This window comes from Gouania willdenowi, unplaced genomic scaffold (assembly GCF_900634775.1).
Source record: "Gouania willdenowi unplaced genomic scaffold, fGouWil2.1 scaffold_32_arrow_ctg1, whole genome shotgun sequence".
In the NCBI taxonomy this organism is placed as follows: Eukaryota; Metazoa; Chordata; class Actinopteri; order Blenniiformes; family Gobiesocidae; genus Gouania; species Gouania willdenowi.
In genome coordinates, this window is record NW_021145091.1 from 577,224 (window position 1) to 600,590 (window position 23,367).

At 41.1% G+C, this 23,367-nt stretch overlaps 1 protein-coding gene and 1 non-coding gene across 2 annotated transcripts in view; both read right to left on the reverse strand.

Annotated features, from left to right (window-relative positions):
- The window catches only part of LOC114459559 (NACHT, LRR and PYD domains-containing protein 3-like), a 629,510-nt gene that overhangs the window by 135,667 nt on the left and 470,476 nt on the right, over nucleotides 1-23,367 (reverse strand). The gene's annotated exons all lie outside the window — the stretch shown is intronic.
- trnat-cgu (transfer RNA threonine (anticodon CGU)) lies at nucleotides 4,738-4,810 on the reverse strand. The gene has a single exon. It is a non-coding gene; the product is annotated as a tRNA-Thr (tRNA).

Here is a 23,367-nt window from a genome sequence, read left to right on the forward strand (position 1 = left end):
TGTATATTTGTTTGATGTGAATGTATAGATTAGATCAAATGAGAATGACTTTATTAATCCCTTGGGAACGCTCCATCAGGGAAATTATAATTCCAATAGCATTACAGAAAGAAAAGCAGCACTCAGAGTTGAAATAAATATGAATACATAAATACAGAATATAGAGGGTGTAAAATACAAATTAAAAATAATAGATAATAAATAAGCAAACAAGGTTGGTGCTACAGACTACAACTACTGTTACTTTAAACTGTATATAAAACGTGTGCAGAATATATATTAAATGTATATTGTGAAAATAGTAATATTGAGTTAAATATTTTTTGTGTGTAATATTATCTAGATATTCTTGTTTTTTTTTGTTGTGATGGGGTAGATATGTACAGACCATTCCAAAAATTTGAATATCATGGAAAAGTTGTTTAATTTCCATTATTCCATTTAAAAATGTAAAAAATTTCAAGTATGTATTTGTTTTTATTTGTATTTATTTAATTGTCAGAAAAGAGGACCTTAGACCACTGGCCAACAGTCCAGTCCTTCTTCTCCTCTTTTTTTCTGCATAAACTGAAAAGTAAATGGTGATTTCTTCACATTATTCAATTTTTTTTTTTTTAATCCTGTTTTCGTGGGTTTTCAGAATCAGAATCAGAAATGTTTTATTGGCCAAGTACAGTTTTTAGGACAGTACGAGGAATTTGACTTGGTAGTTGGTGCGCGAAACAAACAAAAAAAACAAAAACAAAGAAACAACCCAGCAACAATAATAATAATAATAGTATTCAGACTGAACTGAACCCAAGAGTTATTATGGTAGCACAAGACAGGTAAAATATACACACAAAACACCAACACCAAGCACATCAGAGGGAAATGAAGAGGAATGGTCTCAGGAGGTCATGATGTCCAGGATTTAGTTGCACAAATCTGATTTGGTTTCATTGAAAACCAATGAAGTGAATCTTTTATAATCAGTGCAGCCCTACAAATGTAACATTTGGACTTATGTTACATTTATTATCAAATGTATTTATGCTTATCTGCACTTTGTTATATGATGACTTTAAATACAACAAGGGTGGGGCTTTATTTATTTACTCTGGTTAAGGTTTTTCCAGGCCTTCAAACATCCTTTGAACATGATCAGGATTTTTTCAGTTCCACTTTATGCAGAACAAGTCACCTCATGGCACCCGTCAAAAAGAATGAAGTTATGTTTTCATGAAAAGAACACAACATTTCCACATGAGTAGCATCAGCCAGACCCTCCAGGAATTTGCGATCGCAACTAGAAATGCATATTCAGCCAAACCCTGCAAATTCTGTCCAATCACCTCAATTTTAATCAATCTGACTAAAGTTTTCAGTTGACTCGGTGCCATAACGCGGCTGAAGTCCGTCCACTTTGTGTAAACCACATCAACTTCTGAAGCCGACAGCCACCAGGAGATCCTCGATGCGACTGGAATCACCATTTAGTCTGGTTACAGACTGTGTCACAACAGTTAAACTGACTCTTTCAAGCAAAATAGCGTCTAAGAAAACAACCTGATTAAACCTTTGCTATTATATATGACCTTTGACAGAGCTTCATTACCGGCACCATCTAAAACAGCCAATATCATTGGTGCTTGCGCCCCCTGGTGGTATCTCTACGCAAACATTTACAAATTGCTGAACACATGAGACTTTTCTGCAGCAAAAGTGTTTGTAGCGAAAGTCATGAGTGCATCGATGAGATTCTCACAGGAAAAGAACCATTTATTTATTTTAGGATTGTATTGTTTTTGTCTCAAAAACTTAAACAAACTGATTGTCTGTAATATTCTCTGCACTAGAAACCATTAAACTGTGACGAAATAATCCATATTGTTCTTAAATTATTGTAAATCTGAGCTCTTTTCTCTATTGTTATAAAACAATTCAGTGGTAATCAGGGTTTTTGGCAAATTGACCAGTTTAGGCAAAGTTATAGAAAATAATAAAGCCTCAAAATGACACAACTTTTGCAGCAGTTTTTTTTTTTAAAGCTGCCACAAAATCAGGCATTTTAGGACACAACAATCACAGAAAATGTCAGTGAAATCCTGGAGGGACTGATCAGCAACGATAGAGAAGATAAACTCTTTTTCAACAGGAAGAAAGATGTTCTTGATGGTGTTCCAGACAATGACGACAACAAAGTACATTTACTTAACTGCTGTAATTAAGTAGTATTTTTGAGTATTTGTACTATACTTGAGTATTATTTTGGGGGATACTTCTTACTTTCACTCCAATACATATGAAGGACTAATATAGTATTTTACTGCACTATATATCTATAGTTTGTCTCATTATGCAACTTTTTCTCTTCTGTCAGCTCAGGTTTTATCAACTGCTTCATTTCTAATTCAACTCATATGGGTTGTCTCATTATACCATTCCTTTAATGTGTCATGCTTGTCATTGCAATCGTATTATTTCTAAAATAATAACCACTTTTTTGTATTTCTCAAACTTGCACTGTGTCTTTTTCTTTCACATTTCAGTTATATCATATCAGTTAATAGGTTAACTGCCATATTTCTAAAGGGTCTCCTTTGGGGAGATACCCCTCCCTCCTCATGGTAGAACAAACACAAGTGTATTTTTTGTCCAACAGATTCTTGTGGTCATCAGAATGGGTGGTGGGAATGTTTTTTTTAGAGCATTTTAGTGATATACCCTGAGAAAGATTGTTGTGATTTATCAAAAACATTTATTTTAAAACATTTGTTTATGTCATATTTGGTCCCAAAATGTCAACAATAATGAGACACATTTTCAACAAAACAAGTTAGGTTTCTTCTAAATCTATTTTCACCGTCAGATGACAAAAAGTGACATAAAAATAGTCAAAAAAATTTTGACCTTTGGAATCATTTTGTGCAATATTGTCCATATCTTTGTCAATATACACGGCAGAGTATTATTTAAGGTCTTAAACTTATCCCAGTCCATTCTCCAAGCTTACAAAATTTAAATTTTTGACAAGAATCAACAATTATTGCATAAATATTAACCCAAATTTGTAACGGACTGGGATCATTTTAAGACCTTAAACAATATCTGTCATGTATATTGATGATGTCATGGACAATTTACAGTAACATTTATTGCAAAGTCAAAATGTTTTTGACTTAATTTGTTTCTTTTTGTCACCTGACGCCAAAATCGATTTAGAAGCGACTGAAATTGTTTTATTGAAGATTTGTCTCTTCATTGTCGACATCGTGATATCAAATATGACATCAAATACATTTTTGAAATATATTTATTTTATAATTACATGTTTTCGATAATTTGCAAAAATTGTCACCAGGGTATATCGCTATATTGAGGTCAAAAACACCCCTGCTACAAATTTCAGAGACTAATAGAACCATTTTCTCACTTCTTATATATCAAACTTTAAATAAAATAGGGTTGTGTGTTGTTCTACCATGGGGAGGGGGATCTGATTTTATAAGGTGTGTTCACACCAAACGCGACTTTAGCGACTAAATTACATTCAACATTTTTAACTTTATTTGCTTTTAGCAGTTTTTTATCATTTTAATTGCTGTCAGATTGCTGTGAGTGTAACTTCTATAGGACTCCCTTGAAAAAGAGGTTTTTTACCTCAATGAGACTTTTCCTGATTAAATTAATAAAAAAAATAAAATGAATAAAGGTTAAAAAGTCTGGAAGGATAAATAGATAGCGGCCTCTGCTGTTTAAAAAAAGTACTGCGATTCATTTTTCAGAGTATCGATGTGAACTGTGATACCTATGAATCGATTTTTAACTGCCTTACGATTAATCGTTGCATCCCTAGTGATCATGAATTAAAATGATGGTATAATTGTAGATATGTTGCTATTGTAATTGTAATTACATTAGAAATGAGTTCAGATAATTTACATTGTAATAGTAATTGCCATGAAAAATCTATAAAAATTATAATTTAGTGCTAAACTGGGGAACCATGTTACAGTTCTATGTACAGTTCTATATATACTGTATGTATTTTGAGCGATACTTTTGGGTGTGACCAATACTAGACTGAGTATTGTGTGGCCCACGTCTGGTCCAAACCTAAAGCTAATAAATGATTGCTAATCAGGATGCAGCAAGTTAAATTTACTAAACAAGAAATATTGAAAAAATATGTTAAATCTTAAAATAAGAAGGTCCTGATAAATATTCTAAAGCGTTAAAATAAGCAGAAATGGTTGATTATTAGATTAAATTACTTGAAATCAAACTTCCTACAGCACAATAATAAGTGAAATATACTGACTATAAACAAATTATCATTTTTTTTTTTTATTTTATTTTATTTTTTTAATTTTGCAAATGAAAACTTTGGAAAAAGAAGAAAACAACTAATCTAAGTAAAAACTGACTCAGTATTAGTGAAAAATAATTAAGCTGTTTCTTGATACAAGTTGACTCATTTTGAAATAAACTTAAATCTATATTAAAACTAAGTTTTTGTTTTTAGAATAAACATTTTATCAGAATAATAACCAGTGATACACTCCACAGGTGATACACTCCACAGGTACAGTAAGTGGACTGAAGGAGACCACGCCCCCTGCTGTCACAGCTGAGAGTTACACTGGAGAGTCTTCAGCTCACTTCTCTGGTCCTCTGTAGACTTCACAAACCAGGAACGCTTTCCATTCAAACCAATCCTAGAGAGGTTAAAGGGTGTGAAGAGCCCCTCAGTGAAGGCCTCAGTGAGAATTGAACTCTCGACCCCTGGTTTACGAGACCAGTGCTCTAACCTCTGAGATATGAGGCCCTGTGTGTGACAGCATAGACGATCTTTCACATGGCAGATATACACTACACCACTTACATGTACAACTGGGCATTGCTTTTTTTTAAGTTTTGGGGGCCGGGCTCTAAAAATCCATCTCAAGGTGTAACTTTTTTCTCTTACATCTTAATGTCAACAGTTATGATAGTGTGTGGTCTTATTTTGGTCCTCAGTTATGAGGGAATTCCAACTCCGTCATCAAATTTTTATTTATTTATTTTTACCAATTTGAAAGGCTACCAATCAATAGCCTTTGTTCAATCAGCTCTCAACAAACACCCATGTATCTTAACCACATGCTAGTTGTGCTACAGTTGTTATATCATGCTTTAATTGTCTACTCACCACTTTCTAGGTGTTTTGAACCGTAAGCGCTTTAACTCGTAACCAGTGTTGTGTGAGTTACTGAAATAAGTAATGCGTTACTGCAAAAAGTAACTTTTGAGTTACTTAGAATGAAAGAATGTATTATTTATTTTGGGTCATTTGTGTCCAAACAGCTTCATATTAGTGCTGTAATAATATAATAATCCACTGTTGATCAACTGTGCCCCTGTATTAACATTGTTTTGTATAAAAACCTCTGATAAATGAAATGTTACTGTATCCAACCCTACAGTTTATAATCATTTACATTAACAGAACTAAACTCTGCTCAGTATTAATCTTTACAAACACCAATCTGACTGAAACACTAAGTATTCTTTCAATACCAGTTTATTTATCTGAGACCAGCAGAAACTGTAAATATTACAAGGAATTGTGAAATAAATAACACACAAAACAACCTGAATATTATTAAAAATTAAAGTGTCTTCAGCATCATAAAACAGTTGTGTTTAGCCTTAGAATGTTCCCTTACAGGTTAAGTACAAAAACTAGCAATAATGTTCAACATAAACACAAAAAACCTTCTAAAATAAATAAATGAAATCAATCTGAATTAACATTAGGAATACATTATGACCAACTCTGCTTTACAAAAACTGCCATAAAACAACCATAAATGATGTGCATATAAAGCACAAAACAGCTGCTCCAAAATTAAAACAGTAATTTTTCAGCCTTAGCACAGTAATGTAAAGTAAGCTGTGTGTATTCCAGGTGCACATTCTGCTGTTGAAAATGCTTATAAAAATAAATGTGGAAAAACAAATTCACAGCATTTTTCTCAACAGTCACAGTTCATTAAAATCCATACGCTGTTGTTTTGGTGCAGAGGCTTCCATCACATCCACCAATGTAGCGTTAGCTTAGAGATTCACCGATGCATCGTTTGGAGACAAATGAGTAAAATAATACGCGTATTTCCACTCTGAGAAGCTCGTCCTGCTCTTGACTCGCTATGATTGGTGCACGTGATGTAAACAGAAACATGCTGACAATGCTTCTTCTTCTTCTTGTTTTACCGTGGTTGGCACGGCGTCCCGCAAAAATATGTAGAGCCACTGTAAACAGGAAGTACACCGCAGCTAGCAAAGTAACGGACAAACGCAGCATAATGTAACGGTAACTGAGTTATTTCTTTAAAAAAATATTGCGTTACAGTACAAGTTACTGTAAAAAGTAACGCACTGCTCGTAACCATATCTTTACAGCTTCATAGGCCAGTTAGCTCAGCTGTTCAGAGCGTGATGCTAATAACGCCAAGGTCATAGGTTCAAGCCCCATACTGGCCAGATCTTGGCAGTTTGTAAATGAAAATGTTACTCTGTATTATGTTATTGTTAACCATCTAACCATTAGAAACACAGCTTATTGGGTCTTATTTCATCTGATCAACCAAATTCAAGGATTCACAGCCAGCAGAGACACTCTATGAGGTGTGTGTATTGTTCTTTAACATAAAGTTCTATATTTGGTCCTGTTTACTTTCTCACATGATTAAAAACCACATCATGCTTCACTTGAGGTGAACCTAGACCCACATTTTATAGAGGACCAGAGTCACTTGTTTGCTCCATACCAGAGTTCTAGTGAGCTTTCACATATCACAAACAGACCAGAACTATCAGAGGAAATGAAGCATGGTGCTGATCACAGAGGAATGTGTGAATGTTCAGCACAAGCAGCAGACACTAACTTATTCAGAGAATACATTCTAGAGAAGTTCATGTCTCCTTTGAGAACTGGAGGTAAGGAACCACTGATATACACTTTTTTCTGCAAAATACTCACAATTTCCAACAAGAATAAACAGAATTCTTCTTCAACACCTCAGACTGCTCCTTCCTGATATCATTTATTCTAAAATCAATCACAACATTCTTCACGTGTGGAAACTCTTCCTTCCAGGTCTGATACCATGTCATCAGGTAAACAAAGAACCTTTTACATTTTGTTGATAATCATCTGAACATTTTTCACAGATTCATCTCCAATGATCAGTACTCCAGGAACAGATAAACCATCAGCCCTTCTTTCTGATGACCAAATAATCGGACCATGTTTGGGTGGTTTAGCACCTGAAAGAGCAGAAAATATCAATAGAGATAATAAAGTACAGTAATACACAGTCAGTGTCATTGTCTGGCAATAAGTTGGCAGAACTACAAAGAAAACTATTTGTTTAAGAACATATTTGCTCTGCTTACTTTTCCTGCACTTTAGTTTTTAATTCTTTTTGGCAAAATTTTGTTACGTTGTCATGGTGAATGCTTACAAGACTTTAATATGAATTCATGCTTTATTTTCCTTTATCCAAATATTGTTACGATCCACACCGTGTGTATAATGTTTTGGACCCAGACGCACGACTCAGAGACAGAGTTAACAGTGAACAAGTGATTTAATTTACAAGTGAGGTGAATGTGCAGAGTCCTTCTTCAGTGAGCGGTGATCCCAGTCACAATCCCGAAGTCCCAAACACGTGAGGTGAGTGTGGAGCAGAAGAGTAGCAGGCAGGCAGGCAGGGAGTATTGCAGAACGCTGGGGAACAAGGAGACACGAGGAGGTGAGAACAAAGATCATGGGAAGCAATACTTTCACTGAGAGCCGAGGGTACGATACCACTGGGGTAGATAATAATCCGGCACTGAGTGGAGGTAGAGTCTGGTCTTTATGCACTGGAGGTTGATGAGCTGATGAGGAAAACCTGGCTGCCACACCTGCCGCTGATTACAGGAAACCCACAGAGGAGCAGGCAGAAACACACACACACAAAGTGGGAAGGCACTGCACAGAATTAACCATAACAGTACCCCCCCCTCAACGACCGCCTCCAGGCTCACCCGGGTTAGCGCGGTAAAAGTCCCGGATGAGGGACGCATCCAGAATGAGGGCCTTAGAAATCCAACACCTCTCCTCAGGGCCATACCCCACCCAGTCCACCAAAAACTGGAAGCCACGCCCCCTGTGACGGACACCCATAATCTTCCTCACCGTAAAGGAAGGATGGCCGTCGATGTGCCGGGGGGGCGGAGGGGCGACGGCAGGAGGGCTCAAGTCACAGGAGGACACTGGCTTGAGTTGGGACACATGGAACGTGGGATGACTCCTGAGGGCAGGAGGAAGTCTGAGGCGGACAGCAGAGGGGTTAATGACCTCCACAATCTCATACGGGCCAATAAACCGAGGAGCCAGCTTCTTGGAAGCCACGTTCAGTGGAATGTCTTTCGAGCTCAACCAAACCTTCTGCCCTGGGATGTAGGCAGGTGCCGGAACTCTGCGGCGGTCCGCCAGTCTCTAGTTGCGCTCTCTGGTCCTCAAAAGAGCCGCCCGAGCCTCATTCCAGACCCTACGGATCCGCCGGAGGTGAGCTTGCACAAAGGGAACGGCTATGTCCTCTTCCTGAGTGGGAAACAGCGGGGGCACGTAACCCAAGGAACACTGGAAAGGTGCCATACCTGTGGCCGAGGATGTGAGGGAGTTGTGAGCGTACTCCACCCATGCCAGATGTTGGCTCCAGGAAGTTGGTTTCTGGGCACAGACACATCGGAGGGCCGCCTCCAGATCCTGGTTGGTTCTCTCCGTCTGACTGTTAGTTTGGGGGTGGTAACCTGACGACAAACTCACAGTTGCCCCCAGTGCCCGACAAAACGCTTTCCAGACCTGAGAAGTGAACTGTGGTCCCCGATCAGAAACAATATCCAAAGGAATTCCATGCAGACGGAAAACGTGCACAGTCAACAGTTCAGCAGTCTCTGTGGCCGATGGCAGTTTTGGTAGTGCAACAAAATGGGCAGCTTTCGAGAAACGATCAACAAAAGTGAGTACAACAGTTTTACCTTCAGAGGGAGGCAAGCCTGTTATGAAATCCAGAGCAATGTGAGACCATGGACGGCCAGGCACTGGGAGCGGACGAAGGAGCCCCACAGGGGGGCGGTGAGAGGCTTTACCACAGGAACACACTGTGCAGGCTAGCACAAACTCTTTGACGTCCGAACTCATAGTAGGCCACCAGAAGTGCCTCTTAAGCAGGTCCAAGGTTCGAGACACCCCTGGATGGCAGGCAAACCTCGATGAGTGACCCCACTGGAGAACCTGGGAACGGACAAATTCTGGTACAAAGAGACAGTTAGGAGGACCCCCACCTGGATCGGGGTGTGTATCTTGAGCCGATCTCACCACCGACTCAATCTCCCAGGTGACAGCAGCCACCAGGCACGACGAAGGGAGAATAGTGTCAGGGTGACTAGGGGTCCCATTACCAGTGGCAAACTGTCTAGACAGAGCGTCCGGTTTAATGTTCTTGCTACCTGGTCTGTAGGTAACCGTGAACTGGAAGTGGGTAAAAAACAAAGCCCACCGGGCTTGTCTCGAGTTTAGTCTTTTTGCTGTCTGAATGTAAGATAAGTTCTTATGATCCGACCAAACTACAAATGGTGTCTCCGCTCCCTCCAACCAGTGCCGCCATTCCTCCAGAGCTAACTTAACTGCCAGTAGTTCCCGATTACCGACTTCATAGTTACGTTCTGCTGGGGACAGTTTGCGGGAGAAGAAGGCACATGGATGTAGTTTATGGTCCCCTGGTGATCTTTGGGACAAGACCGCGCCCACCCCTACATCTGATGCATCCACCTCCACAATAAATTAGCACTTGGGATCGGGTTGAATGAGGATGGGTGCCGACGAGAACCTCTCCTTGAGGTCCAGAAAAGCCTCCTCGGCCGCTGGAGACCAAGCAAAGGGAATGGAGAGTGAGGTAAGTCTAGTGAGGGGTGCTACAACCTGACTGTAGTTCCTGATGAAACGTCGGTAAAAGTTGGCGAATCCTAGGAACCGTTGTAGCTGTTTGCGAGAAGTCGGTGTGTTCCATTCCATGACAGCCTTGATTTTTTCCGGATCAGTCTTCACCTGCCCGCTCTCTAGAATGTATCCCAAAAAAGACACAGAAGATGAGTGGAATTCACATTTCTCCGCCTTCACAAACAGTTTGTTCTCCAGTAGTCTCTGTAGAACCTTGCGGACATGGACAACGTGTTCCTCGAGACTGTGCGAGAAAATCAGGATGTAATCCAAATACACAAAGACTGAATGATTCAACAGATCCCTGAGAACATCATTCACCAACGCCTGGAAAATGGCTGGAGCATTGGTTAACCCAAATGGCATGACCAGGTACTCAAAATGACCCAGTGGTGTTTTAAAGGCAGTTTTCCATTCGTCCCCCTCCCGAATGCGAACAAGGTGGTAGGCGTTACGGAGATCCAGTTTGGTGAACACTGTCGCCCCATGGAGAGGTTCAAAGGCTGATGAGTGGTAATGGATACTTGTTCTTGACGGTTATTTGGTTAAGGCCCCTGTAATCGATGCATGGTCTTAATGATTTGTCCTTCTTGTCGAAGAAAAACCCCACACCGAGTGGAGACGACGAATGTCGGATAATGCCCGAGTTAAGAGACTCTGTGATGTAAGTCTCCATAGCCTGACGTTCAGGCGCCGATATATTAAACAGCCGACTAGTAGGCAGAGGGGCACCAGGCAGCAAATCAATGGCGCAATCATACGGCCGATGCGGAGGAAGGGAGAGAGCCCTTTGTTTGTTAAAGACCTCTTGAAGGTCATGGTAAATGGAGGGAACCGATGAAATGTCCGGAGGAACCGAAGGGAGCCGACACGAAGGTGGTTTACACGAGGGGGACGCTGAGGTGAGGCATTTGGCGTGACAGTAATTGCTCCAACTGATTATCTTACCCGCGGCCCAATCAATGAGGGGGTTATGAAGTTGGAGCCAGGGAAGACCCAACACGACGGGTGCGTGAGATGACGGCATGACGTGGAAGGCTAATTGTTCACGATGATTACCTGCTAAGAGTACTGATAGTGTCTCTGTCTCGAACTCGACACGAGCCGTTGACCATTTAAGGCATCGACAAGGAGGGGCTGAGAAATAGGCAGGGTCTTGATACGAGCTCGCCTAGCTACCTCAATATCTAAAAAATTAGAATCTGCTCCTGAATCCACAAGGGCTAGCAGGGTTAGGGGTTTACCCTCAACAAAAATACAGGCCTCCAAATTGAAGCGTCTACGGGGAGAACTAAGAACAGAGGTGTTACTCACCAGCACCCCGACTGCGACTGGTGAGCCTAGTAGTTTAACCGGCTGGGACAGTTTGCCAACCTGTGCCCTTCTTCGCCACAATAAATACATAACCTCTGCTGAAAACGTCTGTTTCTCTCAGCGGGGGTTAGCCGGTTACGGCCAAGCTGCATTGGGACCTCTGAGGATGAGACGTCACCACGGCGGTTATCGGAGTCTCTGGCTCCACTAGCAGTGGGCAGGACAGAGGAAGAGGGACCCGGTCTTTGAGACTGAAACTCATGTCCACTCTCACGCCGTCTTTCCCGGAGCCTGTTATCAACCTTGATAGCTTGTGTGATGAGTTCCTGCAGGTTATTAGTTTCAGGTCGACCCACTAAGCTATCCTTGACTGCCCCGTTGAGCCCCTTCAAAAATATCCCCTGCAGGGCCCCATCGTCCCAACCTAGTGACATGGCTAATGTACTGAACTCAATTGAAAACTCGGCAACACTTCGGGAGCCTTGCCGATGGCTGAGTAGCTGGTTGCCAGCGTCCTTACTAGCTACGGGATGATCAAAAACAGCGGTGATTTGTTCAAAAAATTGAGGGAAGCTAGCCTTAGCAGTGTGGGGGTTATCCCAAAACGCGGTTCCCCAAGACCTCGCCCTTCCCGTGAGGAGTCCTAACATGTAGCCTATCTTAGAACGGTCACTGGCGTAAGTCAGTGGTTGTTGCTCGAACACGAGAGAACATTGAAAAAGAAACGACTTACAATCCCCCAGACTACCATTATATCTCTTGGGTGCGGGAACAAACGGCTCACGAGGCTGAGCAGAGCTAAGAGGAGGGGCAGCTTGGGTCGACTGAGTAGGAGCAGGCGGCTGAACAACATTTAATTGTGTCTCTACCCTGCTGAGGCTTGTGGAAATCACTTGTAATGCCTCCATGAGTCCGCGAAGAGTCTGATCGTGTTGACCGAGCAACGCACCTTGAGAGGAGAGGGCATCACGCAGAGAGCTGTAGTTGGCCGCTGTCTCTGAATCGGCTGGGTCCATGGGGCCGGATTATTCTGTTACGATCCACACCGTGTGTATAATGTTTTGGACCCAGACGCACGACTCAGAGACAGAGTTAACAGTGAACAAGTGATTTAATTTACAAGTGAGGTGAATGTGCAGAGTCCTTCTTCAGTGAGCGGTGAGGTGAGTGGTGATCCCAGTCACAATCCCGAAGTCCCAAACACGTGAGGTGAGTGTGGAGCAGAAGAGTAGCAGGCAGGCAGGGAGTATTGCAGAACGCTGGGGAACAAGGAGACACGAGGAGGTGAGAACAAAGATCATGGGAAGCAATACTTTCACTGAGAGCCGAGGGTACGATACCACTGGGGTAGATAATAATCCGGCACTGAGTGGAGGTAGAGTCTGGTCTTTATGCACTGGAGGTTGATGAGCTGATGAGGAAAATCTGGCTGCCACACCTGCCTCTGATTACAGGAAACCCACAGAGGAGCAGGCGGAAACACACACACACAAAGTGGGAAGGCACTGCACAGAATTAACCATAACAAATATCCTTTAGGCAATGTATGTATAATACATCTGATATTGTTTAATAGAACACTTTACATTGATTTATTGATTACGTTTGTTTAAAAATACCGAGGACCTTGAAAAAAATAGCAAATTAAATCACAATCACCATATTGAGGAAAAAATAAATAATCAGAATTAGATTATTTTCCAAAAATATTCATCCCTTGCTAGCATTAGGAAAACCATACATTATTAGCAGCATCGTGACCAACTCACCTTGTGAACACAAACCTCCTCCTTCACATTGTCTGCACATTCTATGGTCTGTGAGGTGTTGATCACTTTCACAGTGACCTCCTCCTCCATCTGTCTGTTACCCAGCATTCACTCTGACAAACACCAGAAAAAAAAAAAACACAGATCAGGCAAGATGAGCAAGGAAATGAAAAGATTGTATTTTATTTCCTCCAACACAAATACTGGAGGGCTGTTTGTTTTTGTAGAATGTCACACTGATGACAGTAGGTGGTTCTAATTTTAGACTGGCATTCATTTTCACTTTCTTTGTGTCCTTGTCTTTGCAAGAAAATACGTTTTTTTTGTCATCAATAAGTAAATTTTTTCAATTTCAAAAATAAAAGAGAACATTTTTACATCAGTGCAGGAACAATTAGTTTAAACTGGCCAATCATGGGCATGACATATCGTGAATGTGGTTAAATTTGCAAAAATAATCATGAAATATGGTGAAAATAGGTTAAAAATGACAATAATGGGTCAACATATGCAACAATAGGTGGAAAAGTGGTGTACAGGGTTTAAAGTGCTGAAAATGTCTTGAAATTAGAACAAATGGGCAGAAAAGGCATGAAATTTGATGAAGTGATAAAAATGGGGATAATGTAGCAAAAATACATTAAAAGGAGCAAAAATATGGCAACAAAAATTGATGAAAATAGGTTAAAATATGGTGAGTTTGGTGTAGTTGTAGAAAAAGGGTAAAAATAAGCAAAAATGGGCTCAAATTGTTCAGAAAATTAACCCTAAACCTTTTTACTTGTACTTGAGTTTTGTATGTATGATAGATTATTTTATTGTCATTCAACATAACATCAGAGATGAACTGCAGAACTAACTTGCGTTGCATTTAGCCACAACAAAATACAACAACAAAAAGAATAAAAACCAGGAGAGAGAAGGATGCTGATAAATTTATCAGTGCAAAGAGAGTATGTCCAACAGTTCTTAATAGGTAGATAAAATAAATAATATTAAGGTCTGTTTATGACTTACTTGTACTTGAGTACAATTTCAATCAAGTAACAGTACTTCTACTTGAGTAGATAATGAGTATTTTTACACCTGTGATGGTGGGAAAGGCAGAGAGTGGTGAAAAAAGAATAATTCTTACTCTCCATGAACTCCTTCTCCTAAAGTCTGGACCAGGTCCTAGTCCTGGACCAAAGGCACCACCATGCTGAGGACAGAAGGACAGCCTGAGGTAGACTGACACACTTCATATACACACTTCATATGAGAGCAGAGCTCTTCTTCTTCTTCTTCTTCTTCTTCTTCTTCTTCTTCTTCTTCTTCTTCTTCTTCTTCTTCTTCTTCTTCTTCTTCTTCTTCTTCTTCTTCTTCTTCTTCTTCTTCTTCTTCTTCTTCTTCTTCTGTGTGAGGAGTGATATTGATAGTTTATATTTGTGTGTTGTCACTTTTCTCATTTTTCTTTTTTGTTAGTGTGTCTTTTTTTTGTCGGCCGGCTTTGCCTGGGCGACGGGCCGCACAGATGCCGTCATGGCTTGGGGAGGTAGAGCAGGTACAACTGTTAGTGGAGAGTGTTATTACTGTTAACAGGTTGTTTGAGCAGGTCACGCCGCTGTTGCAGCCTGCGTCTAAAATCACACTGTCAAACGTGCCACCGTTTATCAGTGATGAGTTCCTGGTGAGAAAGCTGTCACGCCACAGTAAAGTGGTGTCGCCCATCAGGAAGATGTTGTCAGGGTGTAAGTCACCGTTACTGAAACACGTTGTCTCTCATCGCCGCCAACTTTTCATGATCCTCAATAACAGGTTGGAGGACTTTAATTATCGGTTCATTGTGAAGATCGATGGCTTTGATTATATGTTGTTTTGCTACCTCTTCCCAGTTAAAGTGTTTCAGCTGTGGGGTGGAGGGACACCTCATTAGAGCATGTCCTGATCGTGCAGGTGGAGCTGCGCACGTCTCGGCCATACCGGTCGTGGCGGCCGAGCCTCGGGGCCTGGCCGATGAGGCGGCTGCCGCCGCCTCTACTTCCAGGCAGCCCGGTCCGACTGTAGGGAGGGGAGACGCCGATGAGGGTTCGGAGCATCAGGTGGAGGAGAGATCGGGTGTCGATGAGCGTACTGAGGTGTTGGGTGAGGTGGAGAGTGAAACGGGTAAGGATAATGATAAGGGACTGGAGGTCACTGAGATAAGGGGGGAGATGGGTGGAGACAACAGAGAGGCAGGTGAGCAGGGGGAGAATGTAAAGGTGATTGTTGAGCGTAGTGAGACTGGTGGGGCTGTGGGTGGCCTGGTGGAGAGGGAGGAGGCAGGTGAAGTTGGTGAGACAGGGAGAGCGGTGGAGGGTGTGCGTGAGGAGCGCACAGTTACTGAGGCTATGGTGCCTATAGATGAAGGTGTGTCAGAGGGTGCTCCTGTAGTGGAGCGGCTTAGTCAGCACAGAAGTGCACTGTTGGTGCTGCTGCTGTGTGCAGCGCTGGACGGGTGAGGGCAGGGGTGAGTGAAGCAGTCAGCAGTGACAGTGATGAGTGTGTGTCTGACTGTAGTGATGTTTCTTACACTCTCTCTCAGACAACAGTCAGCCAAGAAAACAACTTTTATTCAGAGAAAATGTTTAAAGTATTCCTGCAGCAGACCAAAGGCATGAAAGGACTTGATTTAGAACAACATTTTCCCGATAAATACATTTTTCATAATTCAGTAAAACGCATCATTAAAGGTAGAGCTACATCAGATCTGACTGAACAAGACATTTTCAGACTCAAAAAGCAGATGATTAAAGTTAGAAAACAGCTTAATTTATAGTTTATGATGAGGATTTTTGTTGTTTTTCTCTCCTTTTTATTTGGTTCAGGTTTTTTTCTTTTATCCTCTTTTCTTATGAATTATTTTAGGGTGGGGTCATTAAACATAAATGGGGCGAGAGAGATAAAAAAAAAAGGGCACTAGTGTTCGACACAGCAAGGAGAAAAAACACTGATGTATTGTTTATGCAAGAAACACATAGTGATGACTGTAAAGAGAGAGACTGGGTTAAAGAATGGGAAGGGGAGGTGATCCTGAGCCACAACACCACGTCCAGTGGTGGAGTAGGTTTCATTTTCTCCAGGACTTTTATTCCCACAAATGTAGAGGTTGAGCATGTGGTAAAGGGCAGGTGTCTATTGGTTAAAGCCCAATGTGATATCCACACACTGGTCTTTGTTAATATTTATGCTCCAACAAACGGTTCAGAGAGGAAGAGCTTTTTAGAAATAGTTAAAGCGAGGTTGGATCGCTGTGGCCTGGAGGAGTTTTTATTCTTGGGTGGGGATTTTAACTGTACTGAATGTGAGTTTTTAGATCCTAATCATGCAGAGCCACACCCGGCTTCCCAGCGCGTTCTGAGACAGCTGATCAGCACGCATGGCCTCGTGGATGTGTGGAGGAGGGTACACGCAGACTGCAGACAATATACTTGGTCCCACCTGACAGAAAACAGGATATCATCAGCCAGGCTTGATCGTTTTTACTGTTTTAAACACCATTTTAATGTTTTTAAGCGCTGCGACATAGTGCCAGCTGGTTTTACTGATCATTGTTTGGTTTTGTGTCACTTTGCCATGAAAAACATTCTACCATGGAGTGTGTACTGGCATTTTAACTCAAGTTTGACATTTGATAAAGGTTTTAGTGAGATTTTTAGGTTTTTTTGGAACACCTTTAGACGTAGGAAAGCTGAGTTTAAATGTCTTAAGCAGTGGTGGGACTATGGCAAAACGCAGATTAAACTCTTGTGCCAGCAGCATACACTCAATGCCACACGTGACGCCTGTGGGTCTATAAAGGACCTGGAGACTGAGATTGTGGAGTTAGAAACTAGTTCTTCCTCTGGAAATCAGGGGGGCATTGAACCCCTCATATTAAGATTAGTTTAGGACACACCTACATAAGGTATAATACTTTCATACAATATTACGGTTACCCTGATGTTTGTATGATCATGCATATAAAATTGTATTCTAAGAATGTTATATTTATAAATAGTGCAAAATGTTTTTTAAATATACATAGTCTATATTTTCTATATTTTTTTACATTTGTATATAGTAGTGTATATATTTTTGTATATATTTATATAGTTAGTACACATGGCAACTGTAAATATATGCAAGACAAATGTCCACTCGCCTACACTGAAATGTATCATGTGACCACCCTGTCCAATCATGTACACTATAAAAACAGGTGTGCCAGAAAGTTACAACCTATGTCTGATGAAGGGCGGTCAGCCCAAAACGTCACGTCTTTTGGTGTTTATTAAAAACTGAATTTGGGAGCAAACTATGCAGTGGTGTGGACCTTCGTTCCTTTATAGCTACTTTGAACCAGGTTTGAACCATAAGCCTGGCTCTACTGAGAACACTTTGATGAAATACCCCCTGGTCCATGACCTGGAGAGGGAAACCAGGTGCAGTGGACTTCAGTTCTCGCTCTAACTTCCCGTAAATATCCAAATATCTCACAAACAGAACAAGATTTTTATTGAAAAACGCTGCTTATTTGGTTTTTCTGTCTTTATGTTTTGGTTTTAAATCAGTAAAACAAAATAACCACTGTTTATTTGTTACTATGATTTAGTTTTAAAATGTAATAACCACAGAACGAAGGGTACACAGATAATAACCGTCTTTAGCCTGTTTTTATGAATATTCATAAACTACTATCAGACTGCTCCCTGGCTGTCTGTAGTTAGCAGCCCACTGCTAACCCTCTGGAATAATGGGTCAAAATGCAGAGAATGAGTGAGTGATCAATAAAGTGACATTATTTTATTTATTATTGATCAGTTGATTATCCAGATGTGTCGCTGGTTTGGCTGGTCCTGAGCTCTACGTCTGGTGTCAGCAGTGAAAGTGTGGAGATGTTATCTCTGTGTGGCTACCGTTAGCTGGAGGTTAGCTGTGGGCTACATGGTGCTGTGGTGTGATGGACGTCTGATGGTGGCTCAGAGTGGGAGTTGTTGTGGTAGAATGTTCTCCTGTGCATCAGGACTTAAGGCCTGTCTGAGGGAATGGGTGAGGAAGCTCCATGACTTATTTACCTGTGATGTACCATGGTGATAATTGATAGACATCATTCCATTATGTTACATGTACCGTAATATGCAATATTACCTTAAGTTGTTTAGATTTAAACTGACTTGTAGAATACCTCTACTCTATTTTCTTCATCAACACTTTAAATACACTTTATTTTTATTTATAATTGTAGTTTTAAATTATGAATGTCTTTTAAATCCTCTTTTTGTGTATTTCTATAAACATAACTTTGTTTGACTGGTGCTCAGGGAGTATGGAGGACCAAACCTGCCAAATGTATAAATGTATAAATAAATACTGGAATAAATATATAAAAGAATGAATAAATTCTTTTACTTTAAATGTGTGAATAAATTAATAAAAGCGATTAAATAAATGGGACATAAATAATTAAATGTCTTAAATTGATTTATACATTTATCTATTTCAACATTTATTTATTTATTTCCAAATTTCTGTGTCCGTATGCTAATGAGGTAGGAGGGACAAACCTCAGTCTCATTCAGGATTGGTCAACTGAGAGATCCAGATGAACCCAGTACTGAATTGGATATAATTACAATTGAGTGATGACTTATATAAACTGACTATTTGAATTTGAGGTTGTATACATATTCATACCTTGTCCTTTTGGACTCATTCACTAACATTTACAGCACATTAAGGTTTAAGGTACTTGATTAAGACCTGGTCAGTATGGGGTTTGAACCCATGACCTTGGCATTATTAGCAACACGCTCTGTCCAGCTGAGCTAACTGGCCTATGAAGCTACAAAAATGTGTAAAAATATGGTTACGAGTTAAAACGTTTATGGTTCAAAACACCAAGAAAGTGGGCAGTAGACAATTCTGCAGTACTCATCCCTTAGCTTAAAGCTGTCTGAGGTGTGGGCCTTCAGAGATGAACTTGAGTAACTTCCCGGTAGATGGTGCTAGAGGTCTGATTTTTTGATATGTTATAGAGTTTATTGAGACCTTTCCAAAGTTGTAAAGCACAAGTCTGTGGCACATAGACAAGCTGAGATACACCTCATCAGTGGAATTTCAGATTTTCTTCTCTTGCCTAATTCGCCACTAGAAGGCGCTGGAGGTCTGATTTCTTTTAATATGTTTTAGAGCTCATTGAGACCTTTTCAACGATGTAAAGCACAAGTTTGTGGCATCTTCCTATCAAAAGTTATTGACCATTTGGTCTAAAAAAAAATGGCTGCCAGTAAAAAGTGCTGACAGGGAAATCTGGAAAAATGGTAATAACTCAGGAACGCAAGGTGCTATCGAGATGGGGTCAACTGTTCCTATATCGGCTTAACGGGCCCCTTAACATATGTGAGAACCGGACCTCTCGTCGGTTCCCTTCCGGGCCCCCAGGGGTCTGAGGTGTGGGCCTTCAGAGATGAACTTGAGTAACTTCCCAGTAGATGGTGCTAGAGGTCTGATTTTTTGATATGTTATAGAGTTTATTGAGACCTTTCCAAAGGTGTAAAGCACAAGTCTGTGGAACATACACAAGCTGAGATACACCTCATCAGTGGAATTTCAGATTTTCTTCTCTTGCCTAATTCACCACTAGAAGGCGCTGGAGGTCTGATTTCTTTTAATATGTTTTAGAGCTCATTGAGACCTTTTCAACAATGTAAAGCACAAGTTTGTGGCATCTTCCTATCAAAAGTTATTGACCATTTGGTCTAAAAAAAAATGGCTGCCAGTAAAAAGTGCTGACAGGGAAATCTGGAAAAATGGTAATAACTCAGGAACGCAAGGTGCTATCGAGATGGGGTCAACTGTTCCTATATCGGCTTAACGGGCCCCTTAACATATGTGAGAACCGGACCGCTCGTCGGTTCCCTTCCGGGCCCCCAGGGGTCTGAGGTGTGGGCCTTCAGAGATAAACTTGCATAACTTCCCAGTAGATGGTGCTAGAGGTCTGAGTTTTTGATATGTTATAGAGTTTATTGAGACCTTTCCAAAGGTGTAAAGCACAAGTCTGTGGAACATACACAAGCTGAGATACACCTCATCAGTGGAATTTCAGATTTTCTTCTCTTGCCTAATTCACCACTAGAAGGCGCTGGAGGTCTGATTTCTTTTAATATGTTTTAGAGCTCATTGAGACCTTTTCAACGATGTAAAGCACAAGTTTGTGGCATCTTCCTATCAAAAGTTATTGACCATTTGGTCTAAAAAAAAATGGCTGCCAGTAAAAAGTGCTGACAGGGAAATCTGGAAAAATGGTAATAACTCAGGAACGCAAGGTGCTATCGAGATGGGGTCAACTGTTCCTATATCGGCTTAACGGGCCCCTTAACATATGTGAGAACCGGACCTCTCGTCGGTTCCCTTCCGGGCCCCCAGGGGTCTGAGGTGTGGGCCTTCAGAGATGAACTTGAGTAACTTCCCGGTAGATGGTGCTAGAGGTCTGATTTTTTGATATGTTATAGAGTTTATTGAGACCTTTCCAAAGGTGTAAAGCACAAGTCTGTGGCACATAGACAAGCTGAGATACACCTCATCAGTGGAATTTCAGATTATCTTCTCTTGCCTAATTCGCCACTAGAAGGCGCTGGAGGTCTGATTTTTTGATATGTTTTAGAGCTCATTGAGACCTTTTCAACGATGTAAAGCACAAGTTTGTGGCATCTTCCTATCAAAAGTTATTGACCATTTGGTCTAAAAAAAAATGGCTGCCAGTAAAAAGTGCTGACAGGGAAATCTGGAAAAATGGTAATAACTCAGGAACGCAAGGTGCTATCGAGATGAGGTCAACTGTTCCTATATCGGCTTAACGGGCCCCTTAACATATGTGAGAACCGGACCGCTCGTCGGTTCCCTTCCGGGCCCCCAGGGGTCTGAGGTGTGGGCCTTCAGAGATAAACTTGCATAACTTCCCAGTAGATGGTGCTAGAGGTCTGATTTTTTGATATGTTATAGAGTTTATTGAGACCTTTCCAAAGGTGTAAAGCACAAGTCTGTGGAACATACACAAGCTGAGATACACCTCATCAGTGGAATTTCACATTTTCTTCTCTTGCCTAATTCGCCACTAGAAGGCGCTGGAGGTCTGATTTCTTTTAATATGTTTTAGAGCTCATTGAGACCTTTTCAACGATGTAAAGCACAAGTTTGTGGCATCTTCCTATCAAAAGTTATTGACCATTTGGTCTAAAAAAAAATGGCTGCCAGTAAAAAGTGCTGACAGGGAAATCTGGAAAAATGGTAATAACTCAGGAACGCAAGGTGCTATCGAGATGGGGTCAACTGTTCCTATATCGACTTAACGGGCCCCTTAACATATGTGAGAACCGGACCTCTCGTCGGTTCCCTTCCGGGCCCCCAGGGGTCTGAGGTGTGGGCCTTCAGAGATGAACTTGAGTAACTTCCCAGTAGATGGTGTTAGAGGTCTGATTTTTTGATATGTTATAGAGTTTATTGAGACCTTTCCAAAGTTGTAAAGCACAAGTCTGTGGCACATAGACAAGCTGAGATACACCTCATCAGTGGAATTTCACATTTTCTTCTCTTGCCTAATTCGCCACTAGAAGGCGCTGGAGGTCTGATTTCTTTTAATATGTTTTAGAGCTCATTGAGACCTTTTCAACGATGTAAAGCACAAGTTTGTGGCATCTTCCTATCAAAAGTTATTGACCATTTGGTCTAAAAAAAAATGGCTGCCAGTAAAAAGTGCTGACAGGGAAATCTGGAAAAATGGTAATAACTCAGGAACGCAAGGTGCTATCGAGATGGGGTCAACTGTTCCTATATCGACTTAACGGGCCCCTTAACATATGTGAGAACCGGACCTCTCGTCGGTTCCCTTCCGGGCCCCCAGGGGTCTGAGGTGTGGGCCTTCAGAGATGAACTTGAGTAACTTCCCAGTAGATGGTGTTAGAGGTCTGATTTTTTGATATGTTATAGAGTTTATTGAGACCTTTCCAAAGGTGTGAAGCACAAGTCTGTGGAACATAGACAAGCTGAGATACACCTCATCAGTGGAATTTCACATTTTCTTCTCTTGCCTAATTCGCCACTAGAAGGCGCTGGAGGTCTGATTTCTTTTAATATGTTTTAGAGCTCATTGAGACCTTTTCAACGATGTAAAGCACAAGTTTGTGGCATCTTCCTATCAAAAGTTATTGACCATTTGGTCTAAAAAAAAATGGCTGCCAGTAAAAAGTGCTGACAGGGAAATCTGGAAAAATGGTAATAACTCAGGAACGCAAGGTGCTATCGAGATGAGGTCAACTGTTCCTATATCGGCTTAACGGGCCCCTTAACATATGTGAGAACCGGACCTCTCGTCGGTTCCCTTCCGGGCCCCCAGGGGTCTGAGGTGTGGGCCTTCAGAGATGAACTTGAGTAACTTCCCAGTAGATGGTGCTAGAGGTCTGATTTTTTGATATGTTATAGAGTTTATTGAGACCTTTCCAAAGGTGTGAAGCACAAGTCTGTGGCACATAGACAAGCTGAGATACACCTCATCAGTGGAATTTCACATTTTCTTCTCTTGCCTAATTCACCACTAGAAGGCGCTGGAGGTCTGATTTCTTTTAATATGTTTTAGAGCTCATTGAGACCTTTTCAACGATGTAAAGCACAAGTTTGTGGCATCTTCCTATCAAAAGTTATTGACCATTTGGTCTAAAAAAAAATGGCTGCCAGTAAAAAGTGCTGACAGGGAAATCTGGAAAAATGGTAATAACTCAGGAACGCAAGGTGCTATCGAGATGAGGTCAACTGTTCCTATATCGGCTTAACGGGCCCCTTAACATATGTGAGAACCGGACCTCTCGTCGGTTCCCTTCCGGGCCCCCAGGGGTCTGAGGTGTGGGCCTTCAGAGATGAACTTGAGTAACTTTCCAGTAGATGGTGCTAGAGGTCTGATTTTTTGATATGTTATAGAGTTTATTGAGACCTTTCCAAAGGTGTGAAGCACAAGTCTGTGGCACATAGACAAGCTGAGATACACCTCATCAGTGGAATTTCACATTTTCTTCTCTTGCCTAATTCACCACTAGAAGGCGCTGGAGGTCTGATTTCTTTTAATATGTTTTAGAGCTCATTGAGACCTTTTCAACGATGTAAAGCACAAGTTTGTGGCATCTTCCTATCAAAAGTTATTGACCATTTGGTCTAAAAAAAATGGCTGCCAGTAAAAAGTGCTGACAGGGAAATCTGGAAAAATGGTAATAACTCAGGAAC